Genomic DNA, 16,488 nt, shown 5'->3' with positions numbered 1-16,488 from the left:
CATGAGACCCACTGTTTACAAGCAGCAGGTCAAAGAATCGAGAGGAAAGCAAAAGACAGAAGAGAGAAATTGCAGAAAGGAACCATCACAGTATAATCCCACTGTACCTGAATGGACTTCCTAGCAGAAATCCCTACCTGGCTTGTAAGTACTACTTAGGCCAGCAATAGCTTTCCTGTTCAGGATCCATCCTCCTGCAGAGCTTGGAGGATACAAAAAAGGCTGGATTTGGGTGACAAATCCTGAGGCAACTGGCTCTGTCCTTTACTGAGTTCAGGCACATCCCCTAGTTTTTTAAGTGAGAGGCAGTTGTAGTCTGCACTCCCAGTCAGACCAGCAGGGATGAGAAATATTTAGGGTATAAATGCAGTAAATTTTGCATTGGAGTGGAATTTCGTTCACTGCTTTGAAGCATCTATGTAAGCTGTTCATGCTTGGGACTGCATTTAATTCAGTGCTTCAACATGTCTTGGCACAGTAAGGTCCAAATACTCAAGTCTAAGAAGTAACAGCTGTGTTTTTAAAGGTAGGGATAGTGAAATCAATGAAAGATGCTTAAAACACCTCTGAATTGGGCTCTTAGATTTTAATTAAATATATGCAGCTTTCTTCCTTTTGCAAAACACTTTCAGAGCAACTATTATATAATTTTCATTCTAACATTCTAACTAAAGAGATTTCAAGGTGGAAGGTTGTACCAGGGGCAGTGTGAAAGCTACAGACCAAACAGGGATAAATATCTCTAAAACTTGCTGACTGTTTCATCTGCAGGAAAGAGGGATTGCAGGCTGATGGCAGCTGACAGGAGCCAGAGCTCATGGATGTGCTATGTGACTGTCCCAGGAGCCAAAATATTCTCTGACATCTCTAGCAAAAATTACCATCATTATTACAATCTCCTGCATAGCACAGATCGTGGAACTTCTAATAAACGATCCCAGGATAAGAGACAGTGTCTTTTAAAAACAGACCTACTCTTGATTTAAGGAGAGTGAATGAGAATGCATTTTATCCATTGATAGCCTGTTCCAGTGGTTAATTATTCTCACTGTCAAAAATGCATGTCTTTGTTCCTTATTTGGATGTATGCTAATTTCAAACAGGTGTTTGCTTTTGATTGTGCAATTAAAACATTGTAAAGAAATCTACAAGGCACTTCAGACAAACGGAAATTCTTAAAAACTTCTTTATTGTAAAACTTCACAATTGCATAATTATGATAAAACTGTTTTCCACTCTCCCTTTAGCTCGCTTGTAATGATTTTTCAAAGAATTTGGCACTTTAAAACTATAATTAGGATGTAAAGTTGTAAGACATTTTTATTTGTATTAAAAAAGATAGATTTTATTTTTAATTGGGAAAAATACTTTAAGGTAGTAGTTTATTACCAGCTTAACTGCTATAAGGCTACAAGTTTTTCCAATCCAAATGGGACCACACTCTGTGAGATAAACCATTCTAAGTCAGCCCCAAATATAAAGCTAATTTCAGAATCCTCCTTCTTAAAGAATAAAAATGAAAAATTAAGTTATAACAATTAAGAGCCACGTGCTGTTGCTACACTGAATACAGAGTCAGAGTACGTGCCTGATCCACCATCACAGCCCATGATGGCCTTTCCCCATATCCATGATCTTACAGCACTTCTTTGGCCATGTGGGAGTGTGCTTTTCGAGTTCTTGCAGTGCACCTGCTGCCCGCTGGCACGCACCACACACAGCCCTGGCACCAGCTCCAGGAAAGGCAGCAGCAGAAAAGGTCACTGCTGAAGGGCCAGAAGTAGGCGTGAGGGTCAGCGGGGGTGGATGTGATGGCGGTGGTGGTTCAGACTACAGCCTGCACACAGCTGGAGCAGCATGGGCTCATGTGATGGGAAACACATCTGGTGGTGGTGGCATGGCATGGGAGGACAGCACTACAGCATGGCAGGGGAGGACAGAGGCATCAGCTCTGCCTTCCAGAGGTGCAGCTGGGGAGATGAGGAAGTCTGGTGTGCTGTTTGATGTCTTTATTATTATGACTTCTCTCACCAAAGCCCAGCCTTATGTCCTCAAGTCTATATCCTAGCATAGCTCACTGTGTATCTCCTTTGTTTTTCACATGCATTATTAGCAATGAGAGCTTGAAGCATCTCAGAAGACAGCAGAACTCTGTAGCAGAATCTTCCTCTAAGGGTCAGAAGCAGTTCTGGACACATAAGATGCGTAGTTTGGACTAAATGTAGTTTGTACTACACTTCTTTCCTTACTCTTGCAAAAGAGGTAGCAGAGAAACAACCGTCAGAATGGGAAACCAAAATCTACTTGGTTAGAAGTATTTCTTTAGTTTCTTAAACTTCCATGGAAGCTTAGATCTGCTGCAGCAAACAGTCTCCCAGCAAGCTGTTAAGTCAAGATGTGACTTTAAGCTGCCCAGTGGGAAGAAGTGATATGATAGGGGAGCTTACAAGTGAAATGTCAGGAAAGAGGCATAACATTTGGCACATTTGTGAATGTGCCTTGTGATTTGGGGTGCTCAACTGAAACAGAATATGGGCCAGATATCTTCAATGGACACAGAGCTGCTTTTAGAATTATTAGCCACAAAGTCTCATATGTGCTGGAGTCACGTCATAGTCAACAACGCACCGTGGGTCATGACTTAACACAGAATTTGCACCTGCAGTGTCTGCACAGAAGGATCTGCAGATGTGCTATTCTAACCCCTGTTTATATCAAGAGCTTTTCTGAGATTTAAGATGTTGACTTGTATAAAATTAGAAACAAATACGTTCACGTAGTGAATAGTAATTGCAAAATTCTTGAATTATTACAGTTTGCACTGACATGAGAGCATAAATTGAAGTTTGCATTGCTGTTTTAAAAGCAGTTTGATCTTAGATATCACATTTGCTTCCAAGTCCAAAGTAACTCAAGCTAAATGAGAATGAGATTTACAGGTTTTTTTAAATGTTAATTTTTCATTTATTGTTATTTTTATTTCACAAATTATTGTCACATCTGCTGTGCTCCAAAAACTTATTTTCTAAAAGTATTACCTTGTTATGGTCAGAGGTTTTTGTGAGTCACACTGCAGTGAAAAAACAATGCTATATTTGTCAGTCCAGCAGCACTAATGTAGCTATAGAATAGAGCTGTGTCCCAGGCACTGCATGAATCTTTAACAAGGCTATCAGTACTCCACTTAGATGCTATAGTTATGGTCACATTAGGAATAACAGCTAAACCAGCTAAATGTGTCTTCCAAATCATTATTGCTAATGCTTATGTACTAGATTTGGCAGAAATAACACAAATTGAATTTTAAATGTCCAATATGGTGAGGCTGAGTTGCCAGTGAAAAAAAATTTGCTTTTGACCTTGTAAAGTGAACACATAAATTTCTTTTGCGAATTTATTCAAATTCTGAATTTAAAATAGCATATGTACACCTAAAGCTGCAAACTATGAAAGTAAGAATGTAAGAGGAAACTAAGAATTGATGGTATTGTAAATGATGCAGGTTTCTGAGGTCTCATATATTCCTTTCACAATCTCAGAACCATTACCTCCAGTTCTTTTTCGTTCACCACACCAGAGAAGAGAGTTAGACAAAGTGAGTAAGTGAATTCTCCATCATTCTCTTCTTTATGTTATAGTGAGAATCAATAAATGCCCATTCAAAGGGACTGAGTTTAAGCCACTCATTAATCCTGCCTCACAGAGATTCTAAAATATTATTTTCTTTTCTTTGTCGTCACCTTTAAGCATGCAAAATGCAGTTTATGGAAAGTGGGAATTATACAGAAAAGAGGTTGATGGAAGATTAGGTGAGTATTTATATGCAGAAAATTCAGAGTTCTTTGAGCAAGTCCTCATATAATCTGGGGTCGGGCCATTTGTAGCATTTGTAGCTTGGAAATTTTTTTGCTCGGGGACCTGATTTCTCTCTGTGCTCATTTTTTCCAAGGATTTGTGTTGCTTCACAGACAAAAAAAAAGTGCATACTTGAATGTATATAGCATTTAACAACATTTTTGAAATAATAAACTTTGAATATAGACAAAGGAATGCTCAATGCATCAGACCAAATTCAATAAACCCATTCAGAACCGCTCAGAATGACTTTGTTCATGTATCCAAGTATTTTTTTCCATCTATAGTGGCCTTTTCAGTAAAGAAGGAATTAAACACTAAAATCCTCTAAACATCAAAGCATTGAGCAACTGTGGCAACTTTCATCACCTGTAACCTTGTGAAACATATTGCAATTCATTTATGTTTTCCCACCCAGGCTTTCAGTACTGGGACTCACAGCAGTAGGTGTTCCAGCTGTTTGAACAGTACTGTACAGACTGGCTATCAGGAAGGTCTGCTTCTGCTTGATTTGGTGTTTATTTTGGCAAAAAAATCTAAAGTTAATGTTTGGTACTCTAAAACAACTTTAAAACTTGCTTGGGAGTTGACCACTCAAGGTATGCACAAACATAGAGATCTGTGCTGGAATACAGCTCTGGCTTGGAACGGGGAAACTAAATGTGCCTGAGCTAATAACCTACCTTGGAATACAAATTGATTTTATAAACTTGATTTGGTTTGCACACATCTGCTCAGATGTAAAATCAATTGTCACTCATACCAGGGTCTACCTGGAACACCAGAAAAATAGATAATTCGCTAACTGAACTCAACCGACTGCACAGAAAGATACTCCATTATGAAGAGAGGAGGGAAACAGGCAGCTGGGACTGTGGGAAAAAGGCAACCTGCCTTTCCAGCAGCAATTTGCTCTAAAACCAGCTGTCAGCATGCACCCCTACAATCTCACATGAAGTGAAGGGTTTAGTGCAATATAACATTATGAGCTAAGCATTTAAAAATAAATGCATAAAAGGTCCTAATGAAAAATATTTTAATTTCCTTGAAATTGGTATTTTTAAAACCTTCAGGATTCCAGCCTTCCTAGAGAGAGAATTTACAGAAGTAGCCATATTTTACATTTTATTTCTGTGGAAAGTTGGTGAATTTGTAGGAAAGTCAAGTCACATACCCTACATGAGGGATAGAGAAGTATGTATAGAGCTTCTTGTCTCGATAATTCATTGCAGTACCAATCCTATTCTGTAATGTTAATGGGATACTGTACAAGACTACAGTGTATAGGAAACCACTCTTAAATACATTCATCTCCTTTCCATCACAACCACAAGAAGAGAAAGACAATAGCAGGATGGATTTTATGTCTATTCAGTTACATTTTGTGCACAAAGAGAATACAAATATATTGTTAGTCTTGCTCTTTATTAATTGCCTCACTAGCTATTGACTCAAGTCCAGGTGGTATATTTCCAAAAGCATTAATAACCTCTTTGTGTTCTAGGTCAGTCTTCCTCAGTCTTTTAAGGATAATTCCCTATTTCCGGTCAATATTACAACCACCCCTACATTTATTGTAGAGTAAGAGTAAAAAATGTTTATACGTGGTAATACAATGAGCTGGTTTAATCCAGTGTGTGTTGAAAGAATGGCTCTATCCATGCCTGAAAATCAACCTTGAATGGCATGTCTGGGGCCTCCATACCCTGAGTGTCTCCATGTGGGATGTGACCTATCAATGCCCTAGGAGGTACCCGTCTTCCCTATCCATACAAGAGAACAAGACAGATTGCATGCATCCAGCTCTTGTCCCTGTTGAGACAAAAAAAAGAGATTTGCACCCAGGCTGGAGAACCAGGAAGTGCTACACAGTCAGCATTTTGATTGTAGTCAGAAAACACAGGGGACTGAAATAGCAAGGAAGAGTCAGTTGTGGTGGCTGGGAGGAGAGGATCTCACAGATCTCAGGTACCTTGATGGTTTTGACATCCTGAGAGTTATTCTGGGACTACTGTTCTTTGACATGGGTTCTACTTAAACTTTAAACTCTTTGCAGACCCACTATTTTTGCAGTCACAAACTGCAAAATTATCATAGCATGATGACACAGCATTGCTGCAGGCAGATGGTGGCTGCAGGCTGAGGAGGTGTCTGATGTCCAATTCTCCTTATTCACATAGCCCAGCAGTCATTTTAGAAACAACACATCCATGCAGGCCTTGTCATAACTGCAGTGCCTCATTTCTTCACCCCTCAGGCTTCAACTGGCCTTTCGATTTTGTGGAACCTCTAAAGTTTTCATCTTCCAGTCCAATACTTCTGGCACCAATTCACTGCACTCACCTTGGCAAACTACTAATGGGTCTCTGCACTTGAATCCTTCTCTCCTTGAAGGCATTACAGGGCAGTTTAGCCATTTGCCAGTCTTTTAAAAGCACAGTATCATTAATTCCACACAAAAGCATATTGGAGAAGTAATGGCTTGCCATATCTGAAATAATGGGCAACCAGTGCTTGAAGTTATATTAAAACTTAGATAAAATAGCTGAAGAGATTACAGGCACTGTGTTGTCTGTCCAAGACAGATGCAAGGTTTACTGGTTTTGTTCATGTTTCTGGTCTTTCTCTGGCTCCCACAGAGCTTGGAAGCATCTGACAAAACCTGCCAGGCTGGGCAAACTGCTGGGCCTGAGATGCTTTGTGTGACCTAACAGTATTGGGCCCAAACTAAAAGTGTCCTTGCAGGGCAAGTAAAAAGTACTGTGGAGCATGAGAAAATTAGCGGAGCAACATGGAATCAGTTCAGATCCTATGCGTCCAGAGCAAATAAACTTGGTAGGAACCAGCTTGATTCCAGGGGTATCAGCTGAGTGTTGCTGTGATGCTTGTGAGTGTTTCCAGCTCTGAAACTGCCTTGCAGGTTTGCATGAGCTCATTCTTCATGGAGCCAACTAGACTTTTTTATTCCATCTCCAAGCCATATGGAGAGTAGTCAAGGCTGGGAAGGGATGCTCTCCCACACCTGCTGGACCTCAACTGTCACCTGCATCTGGAGCATGGACAATCCACAGCCAAATTCTACCATCGTGAATAAAAATACTTCAAAACAATTTAAAAAAATCATAATTTATTAAGTCCTCTCTTATCTTTTACAATCTGGTAAGTCCAAAGTACTTCAGGTATGGCTGCACTGTCTGCTTGTCTCAGTCTTGTGTTTTCCAGTTTTAGGTGGTGTGTGTGTGACAGAGAACACAATTTAATGTTTCTTTAGACTTTCCCCTATGTAAATATAGGTGCTTCCTCTGCAGGGAGGTGACTTGCTGTGACCTTTCACAAAGCTCATTATCATTCATCTTTGGCTGCTTGGGATTTGCGTTTATTTACCCCCTTTATTTTCAGGGTTTAGAAACTGCAGTAAGTGCTCCTTGTTGTGGCCACTCAGGCAGCAACCTCAGGCTCTGCAAGACTCTAAAGACAGGTTTGTAGGACTGTGCTCATGGTGTGTTTAAGTAGTCTTGGACTGTCTAACACAGGTTCCACCCGTTTCAGGAACATTTTACCCAGGAATCCAAGTACTTGAAACATGGTGTTTAAATTGGAAATACAGCTCATGGGGTGTGACTTTGAAGGTAATTCCAGTTATTATCAAGTCAGATGTTTAGTTTAGCACTGTGTTGCTCTCTGTAAGCAAAACTTAATATAGTACTGTGTAAAACAAATTCAGATATGGTGGAAAAGTACATCACTGTTCCCAAGATAAGGAAAAACACAGTTTCAAGTGCAATATTTGTACTCAGACCTATTTTCTGTCTTTGAAACAGCAGTGGGTCAAAAGACATAAAATTTCTTGAAGTGGATAACTCACAGATCCTTTACGGTTGCTATTTTCTGTGTGGAAACACCATCTGAAGTTCATGACAAAACATTGCATTATTTCAGTAGGTTTGCATGAAAATTTTGCTGCTTTAGACTGGATGAAAATACTGAAATTATTCCTTATTGAATTTCTTGATCACTGTAGCAAGTACATAATGAAGAATTGTGTACCAAAAAATAAAATAGTATTGGATGTTATAGAAAACTGCTTGTCTGAAACCAGTTTACAACTACACATTATATTACTGCATCAGTGTTTAAGTAGTTGCCATGACACATTTCAGATAACATCATCCAAGCTGGAGTTTGCATTACGTCTCTAGGGTATTTTAGAAAAGGAAAATAAAAGTAGATGTACGGTGCTGGTTTGGGGTCTTTTCCTATTTTATAGGCTTCTTCACATTAGATGATTGTATTAATTAGGCTAGTCGGAGCTTTACCATGACATATTTTCTGTGTCCAAATGGCCTTCAGAATATATGAAGTCATAATGCAACAAAATAAAAACTGTACCACAAAATGTAAATGCAGTATGTACAGGTGAAACAGTAATATACATGAATAGAGGGGACATGAAAATTGCCACAAAATATGATAAACCCATTTTCAAGGAAAGACTCACAAGTGGTTATCTCCTTAGTGAGTTATGGAGGTTTCTGTATGAGGGAGGAAATCATATCTAATGGCTGCTCATTACATATCCTGTTTATTAGTAGACCATCTTTAGAAAAATATGTATTTCCACTTAGACTGGTACTAGGAAAAAAAAAAAAAAGACTACTAGAAGATTCCCAGAACTTCAATTGCTTTGATTGTATGAATTCTTTTGACTAAAATGGAAGTTGGTCAATGCAAAAGTAAGAAAACCAATCAACAACAAAAAATCCTTAAACTCCAACCTCTTTTCATGTTTAAGAGATAAATAGACTGAAAGTATGCTGATTTTAGAAGTTACCTGGTAAGGACAAAAGCAAGATGTCTGCATAATGTCTGCAAGCTTTTCCAGCATCATGTTCTCAACCTCAAAGACAGGCATTCATGGCAGTAAGACCAGGGTATGAATCTACAGTACATGGGCAAAACTGAAATAAACATCTACTTTATGTCTACTAAGAACCATTTTCCAATCAGTAAAACCCAATAAATGGTTAGATCTACTATTACTATGGAACTGAAGAACAAGATAAAGGTAAAGAAGTTCCTCAGAAGAGTTGAAGGCCATTGAAACTTCTCCCAGCTGTCCCCAAACTCTGCCTAGTAAGGGCTGCTAAATATCAGTAACACAAATGTTCAGCTGACAAACAAGGAGACGGTGTGAGACTCTCCATTTACCTACTCTCATCTGATTAACACCTAGCATCTGAAATTATTCTCCCCTGATAAGTGTAGTGGAAATATTTTAAACAAAACCCAGGAAATCTTGATTTTTTTTCAATACATTTCTATTCCATGGCATTTTTGTGCCCTGAAAACTGTTAAATGAAACAACTGTTACTCATATTCATATTCCTTTAATGGAATAAAAATGGAATATCAAGAGATGAAGTAGAATTTTTGGCATAATTTAGGGCAGGAAAATATTCAACAAACAGTGAGATGTTTTTTGGAAACACAGTTTTAAATACTGCTGATGTTCCATATTTCATTGTTTTAACCATTCTAAAAAATGTCAGGGCACCTTGTTAATACATGCTGGGGCAATTTTCCCACAACTACGGTTTTCCTTTTACTAATAATATCAGTAAAATTAATATTTTCAAACAATGTTCACTGCATTAATATGTTGTTTTCCCTCAGTGTGGGTTCTGGAAAAAAAATTTGGTAGTTTGATAATGTTGTTTGAGCTTGAAACACAGAGAAAACTTTCATAATAAATCTCACATCACACCCTCAGCAGACAGGATACAGTTTGGGCTGGCTTGCTGCACTCCTAATGGAGGGAAATGCTGTCTCTGTGTAGTCCCTCTTCTCATATATCTGTCTTAAAAATAACATCAATAAAGATGTGATATGCCAGTAACACTCATTAGGACAGACCTGGAGCAATTCAGACTGTGGATTAAATTTCTAGATATTGAAAATTAATCTAAAATTCTGACACTAAGTAACACTCGCATTAGCATCATAATATTTGTATCTGAAATGTCCCAACTAGAAGTGATGTGATTCACTGGCTGATGCCCATCCTGATGGACAACACATGAGACTTTCTGGTCAGCGAAACAGGTAACTCAGTTTCAGGAAATGTGTCTGTTTGCCTACATTTCACATTTTTTCAGGCATGGAAAGCCAAAATCTTCATGAAGAAATTAATTCCTAAGAAAAAATTAAAAAAAAAAGAAAAGAAAAGAAAAGAAAAAAAAGAGCATGCATGCTTTCTTCATGCCACTTCATATGAGCAGTCTGGCACATTTTTTTTATATTTTAGTGACACGTGCTACAATACAGCCTGTACTACAGGGAAAGTAACAGCCTTTTTCATATATAATCGATACTGTACCAACCCAGTTCAAAGACAAGTCAGACTAACAATACTTGGAGATGGCTGGCACATTATGCATTCTGGAAATTCTAATTTTATGTAAATTTGGAAAATGTATGCATGTGCCAGAATTTCTCTTTGTTCATGCACTGTTTTAGCATGTGTAAGTAGGAGAGGCTGCCATACAACACGAGTTGCAAAACAGCAGATGGGGGTGATTTAGTCTCTGAGGAGCTCTAATTTCCCCTGAAAAAGTACTCAGGTTTGTTATTTTATTACTATGGGGAAATATATATTTTAAAATATATTATCAATTAGTGCTTGTCTGGTTGGAAAATATCTCAGAATACCTTTAAGAAATAGTTCTCTCTGTGGACACTAATTCCTCTGTAGGAGTCCACTGTGAAAATGGATTAAGCTAAACTGGAATAAACCCCCAAAGTCTTAGTGTTGCAGAGCATCTACAGAGAGACTTAGAGCATAGCAGTTATTGTGCTTGAAATTCATGCCCTGGCATATTTTGTTGTAACTTCCCCATACAGACAGACCCACACTTTATTGCCTCCAGATGCAGTTATGAAATGATGCTATTTCTTTCTGCATTTGCTGATAAAATTCTACACTGAAGACTGATTAGGGGTGACTAAACTTTGCAGTCAGAGGTTGAATACTGCATCCCTGAAATACTCATTTTATGCAGATTTAAAAAATAAATACATTTACAATGGTTTCCTCTTTGTTCTGCCTCTGTTCTGGCATGTCAGATTAGTGGTAGATGCCACACAGCAGGAGCTAGGAAATTCTGTCTGAAAAAGAGATGAGGTTTAGAGTAATTTTAGTTGCTGTCAAGACCAGAGTTCCCAAGTAAAGGGACACGTTTAATACTGTTGTAATCAGGATATTTTAAACATTTAAAGAGTTCATGTTTGTGTTGTCAGATTATTTGCTGGAGTTTCATACCCAAACAACTGTGTGCATGCGGTGAGGGCGTAGGAAGAGAAGAAGGTTGTATTTACTGTGCTCTTTTGCATTACGTCAATCTCAAAAAAAATTGTGACTAACACAATTTTGATGTGTCAAACCGATATTCCTGAAATGCTCATTTTGGTTATTGCCTTTCACATACAAAATGTAAAGGTGGCTGTAGGTCTTGTTGGCAGTTGGATAACCACTTGCCTGAGTTTGTGCAGAAATTCCCACTGATTTCAATGGTACAGAATCAGAATATTTATGACAAATTTATGGTGTTTGGGAAAAGTGTGCTTAGATTACAGTGTCTACAAACTTTGATTTTTCCAGAAAGCTGATACATTTGCCTGTAGAAATACTATATTCAACTGAAAATCCATGATCTCCCTGTATTCAACTTGAATCTTCTGAACATATTATCAAGTAAGAAGAGTATGTTGAATTTCTTTGGAAAATACTTATTGTAGTGAAAAGAAATATTGAAATATTGCCCACAAAGCAGTCATAAAATTTTCTGTTGTGATGAACCTTTAGTGATTAACAGGCTAGCTTGGTTTCCATAGTTGCTCCACGAAGCATTTATTGGACTTTTGAGTTTGAATCCATGTGTTTACTTGAATGCTTTTTAGCTCCTTTTGCTTAGGTCAGCCATATAGGATTGTTCTTTTCCTTGGCCTCCAGCTATATCTAGGCCTAGAATGTCTACAAGGCACATCTTCAAAATGAAATGAAACACAAATAGCCAAGCAGCTGAGGCCCCAGGAACAGGCCTGCTAAGTTTCCCTGGTGAGAAAAGCATTTTTTCCTCAAATAAAAGCCTCCTTTCACAGAGACTTAAAAATATATTTCAAGGAAATTAATGTTACTTTGCAGACCTCTAGGAACACACATATACAGTCAGCTACCACATCTCAAACAAGCCACCACATTTCAAGAGAGAGTATTATACTTAGCAGCTATGGAAGTATATGGGACCATTTTCATCTTTCTTTTTATGTGCAGATGTGTATAGCAGGATCCTGATCTTGGATCTTATGTTCTGGTGGATGCAAGGACCCAACTACCCTTATTGTGTCCAGCTACGAAGAAATAAGTAGCATACTTCGGATTAGAGAGAGAGAGACAGATTCAGCCTGTGGGCTGGGGTATGGAAGTGTTTTCATTTTTAGTTTTCATTGGTGAGGATTCTATTTTATCCCATCTGTTGCTCTTTATAAATCATACAAACAAATTTGAAATCTGATGCTTGCTGTTGTTGGCATTTGAACCTAATGTCAAAATGCTTTTGCTGCCTTACTTGTGAAGTAGACAACCTGTGTTGAATGTCCTTGAAATAGTAATTTTGGTAGGCTCTAACCTTTTTCATGCATAGCAATCTGTGTTCAGAAGCATAGATAAACCAAATATTCTTAACTTTCCCTAGCATACATTCTCACCTTTGAAGAGAGGGTTACAAGTATCATCTTTAAACTATCAGCAGGAGAAAAAAAGAGTAATCTGACTGCCCTTCCACAGTCCAACAGTCTTGGAAAAGACTGTTAAACAAAAGACGTGCAGAAGCTTTACTTGTCCAGAAGCAGCACCAACAACTCTTACATCTGACTCATAAGGAAATGCAAAATCGATCCCATAACTGCTTCACTAAATACATCTTCTATGACACTTACAATGTTAGTTTTACATAGTAAATTATATTTTCATGTTTTCACAATTGGTATGGGCTTGGATCCAGACTTGGTCCAAACCTAGTAAGTCTACCAATGTGTAACTTGGCTGTATAGCTTTGCATAGCTAAGAATTTTCAACAAATTCAGTGAAGTTGTGGTTCACATAAATTCAGAAACAAGCATGATCCAAAGAAATCCTGCAGAACGTGACATCTGACTCTCCAGAATAGGCAGATTATATTAAAGTCTACAATATATCCTAGAAATCAGATACCATCTAAGAAGCTGGTATAGTGGTATGACTGAAGCAATGTAAGTATATATAAATAGTCTTCCTATTTTAATAAATATTAGTTCTTCTCAAATTAGTAAGAAATGTTTCCATAGTAGAACAGTGGATAAAAAAATAAATATAATTTTATCTCACCACTTATATATATTTACATTTTGTATTAGTCATACATTCTTTTTTCCTTTGCTTTTTTTTTCCCGCCTGATGTATTACATTTACATCCTGACACCGACTTCTTTCAGGCTATTTCCACAGCTCACCTCTTTTTTTCATCCACTTATGAAGGGTGTATCCTTCACTAACAAAACTTGTTTAGTCTGTGATATTTCGTCTCTGGTAGCAATGTCCAGCCTCAAGGATTCAGATGATCACTGCATGCCCTATTGATGCAGTAAGAGATGCCTGCATTTAAAATTCTAGTGTATATTAGGGTTCAGCTGAGGTTTTGGGCTGTGTTTGCACATGTAAAAATTCGGATCCTAAGGAGATGGACTGTGCGAGAGGTTTTGCACCCAGAACCAAAAGATGCTGTATTTAAGCTCAGCTTGTCTTCTCAGATGAAAATTGCAAAGAGTGGGTGACAGGGATGTGTGGGTGTAATTGTATAATTAGGCACAAGCTGCTGTATTTTAGCACATACTGTCCCCTGCTGGGAATAATCGTATTACTGGTAAAAGTGAAGTTGTGTGTTCATCCTTCCATTCAGAAAGGTAGTCTGGTAAGGCCTCCTTTGTCTTTTCCTTTCAGACAAAGGCATGGTTTTCCTGGCCCTTCCCTTGATCACCACCATGCCAAGAATGTAAGCATTTCCATTTGTTGAGGATTTTATTCCATCAGGTGGTATTGCTGTATGTAGGATGCAGCCGAAGGCACTGTAGAGGCTCGCACAGGAGGGGAATGGATAGCTTGACCTTTCCATGGCATGGGCTGCCATGTGCCCACCAGCATGTCTGATATTCATATTGGTTGCCCTAGGGAAAAGCTTCTCATACAGTGTTAGTGACTGTCTGCTGGTGCCCCACACAAACCTCACAGAGCTTCACCACCATTTTATTTTTCCAGAAGACGTCAAATGGAAAGAAGCCTTCTCTGCAACTCCCTGTTCTACTGCAAAAATGAGAGATGAACATTTACGTTCCTCTCCTCTCCCCAGAGATCAAGACTTTCCTTCCTCACTACCATGGGGTCAGTGGAAATCAAAGGTCTGGGACAGGAGGGCAGCCTGGCTGCCATGGCCTGGGGTCTGACAAACATAACAGGTCTTCTGGCCTGACCATAACTCACGCCCATCCCTGCTCTTGCCCATCTCCAGGTCGCTGGAACTCCCTCGCCAATGGCATGCAAGGTTATTTCAGTGCCCATGCTCCCAGCAACTGCACACCAATGCAGTCCTCTGGTGAACAGCAAGATTGTTAATACAGAGATAGGTTTTGTTTGCTAAAAGATGTAATGGGTTTTTTGGTTATGTCTGGTTATTCAGTTTAAAATGGTTCTTTTTATTAAGCTATGCTAGGCTTCACGAATTAGTTTATACTCCTCCTTTTCCTCTAAAATTTGACTTGGTAGCTCTGTGCACAAGGTATATTCTTGTCATTCATTTCTGCCTGGCAGTCATAAGAAGTTTCAGGGACTGCATCCCCATAGATCCTTCATCAACAGATTTTCTATTTTGCAGACTGAATTTCTGAAAATCAAGGTGGCATTTTCTATAAAACTTAGCAATGCTTAGCAATACGATAACTGTCTGGCGAAGGTCTTAAATTATGTACATCTTGACAGTTATGCAGCCTGTGTGTGACTTTCAGAAACCAAGAACAATTTTTGTTAGTTGCATTTTACGTTGGTGTCCCTCTGTTTGTCAATTACCATTTTCTTTTATCTTCCTCAGCAGCTGTTTGTCTTCCCTTTTAGAGGGTAGAATGCATCACAGACTCAATGTGTCACCAAATATTTGTTTTTCTTAGAACCTCAGAACTGAGTGGTTTGGATAAGAAAATTTTTCACTGTGAGCCACTGTTCATATTCTTTTGCAACACATTGTATAGATAATATTAATAAAGCTATAAAATAATATGTGAGTAGGAGTCCCCAGCATTATTTTTTCCCTTGTTTGAAAATATAGTAACAAATCAGAAATCCAAATTTTCCATTGCACGTGGATATTGGCTTACAATGTCAGCCATGGGACATGCTGGCACATTATATGAACTTTACATAAGTTCATTATTAGAGGATGCATGTCCTTGTTTTTCTGTAAATTGGCAACTTTAATAATATAGACCAAAAAAAAAAGAATTGCAGGAGAGAAAATAGTCTAATGGGATATTTTAAGTAGTTTTTTTTCCTTTTTCTTAATACCTCATCGCAAAGATTTCTTTATCCTTCCCTTTAAAGACTATTCATTTCAAGTTAAAACAAACAAGAGAATAAAAAATAAAAGGAAGATGAAAACAGGGGGAAAATGCAAGTTGCATGCCATGTATGTGCATGTGGAAAACGGGTGCTCTATGAGACTCTGTCCATACAGCAAGTCAGTGTATTAGACAAAGTCTCCATTCAAAACCCATTGATGTTCTTTAACTAAGACTTCTTTAGCAATTTTTTCCTTTATCTAAAATATGAAGGAGTCGTACAAGGAATTTCAACACCCAGCATGTCCACAGGAGAGATTCAAGCCATAGATAACTGTTTAGCAGGACTGATAGCGTCTCTCCTGTGTCCTTCCTTAAATTACAGGTTCCTACCCACTTTGCCTTCAGTTCTCAGTGTAAAAAAAGGTGCAGTATAGAAGTGTTATTTTTCAAACAAAAAATGTAAGCATTACAATCATAAAAGAAGTGTTTTTTGTAGAAGATGGGGCATATTCATGTGGAAGATAAGACTGGATTGAGCTCCTGTCCCTACTCCAAGCTGTTGGAACAGGGTGGGACTCAGGCTGGAAGTTGTAAAGCCATGTAGAGATGACACACTCTCCATGTTAATGTGCTAAAAGAGAGATAATATTGGTCTGCACATTTTTTCTGGCTCTGTTTTGTGTTCTTCTGGAGCTGAATCATTCCAGAAGAGAAGGTGATGTTTCACTGTAAAATACCCTAGGCCCTAATTATCCTTAATGCATAAGGATTCCTCCTGGAAAATAGGACATGTGAGTTCAACTTTCCTCATCAGCTGGGGATGCGCTGTATGTTTGATGCCTGATGAAAGTAAAGGATACCAAGGATACTTCTGAAACATAAACCCAAGCCCCTAACACCACACTATCTGCCTTGCTTGGAAATGAAGTTTTTTTAACAGAATTAGGTAGTTTCAGGTCTAAATCTTATGATGACCTTTATACACAACTATCC

The sequence above is a fragment of the Corvus kubaryi genome, unplaced genomic scaffold, assembly GCF_017639235.1.
Source record: "Corvus kubaryi isolate FWS band 111438036 unplaced genomic scaffold, C.kubaryi_AGA036_p1.0 137, whole genome shotgun sequence".
Taxonomy (NCBI): domain Eukaryota; kingdom Metazoa; phylum Chordata; class Aves; order Passeriformes; family Corvidae; genus Corvus; species Corvus kubaryi.
Note: the sequence above shows the minus strand (reverse complement) of the source record.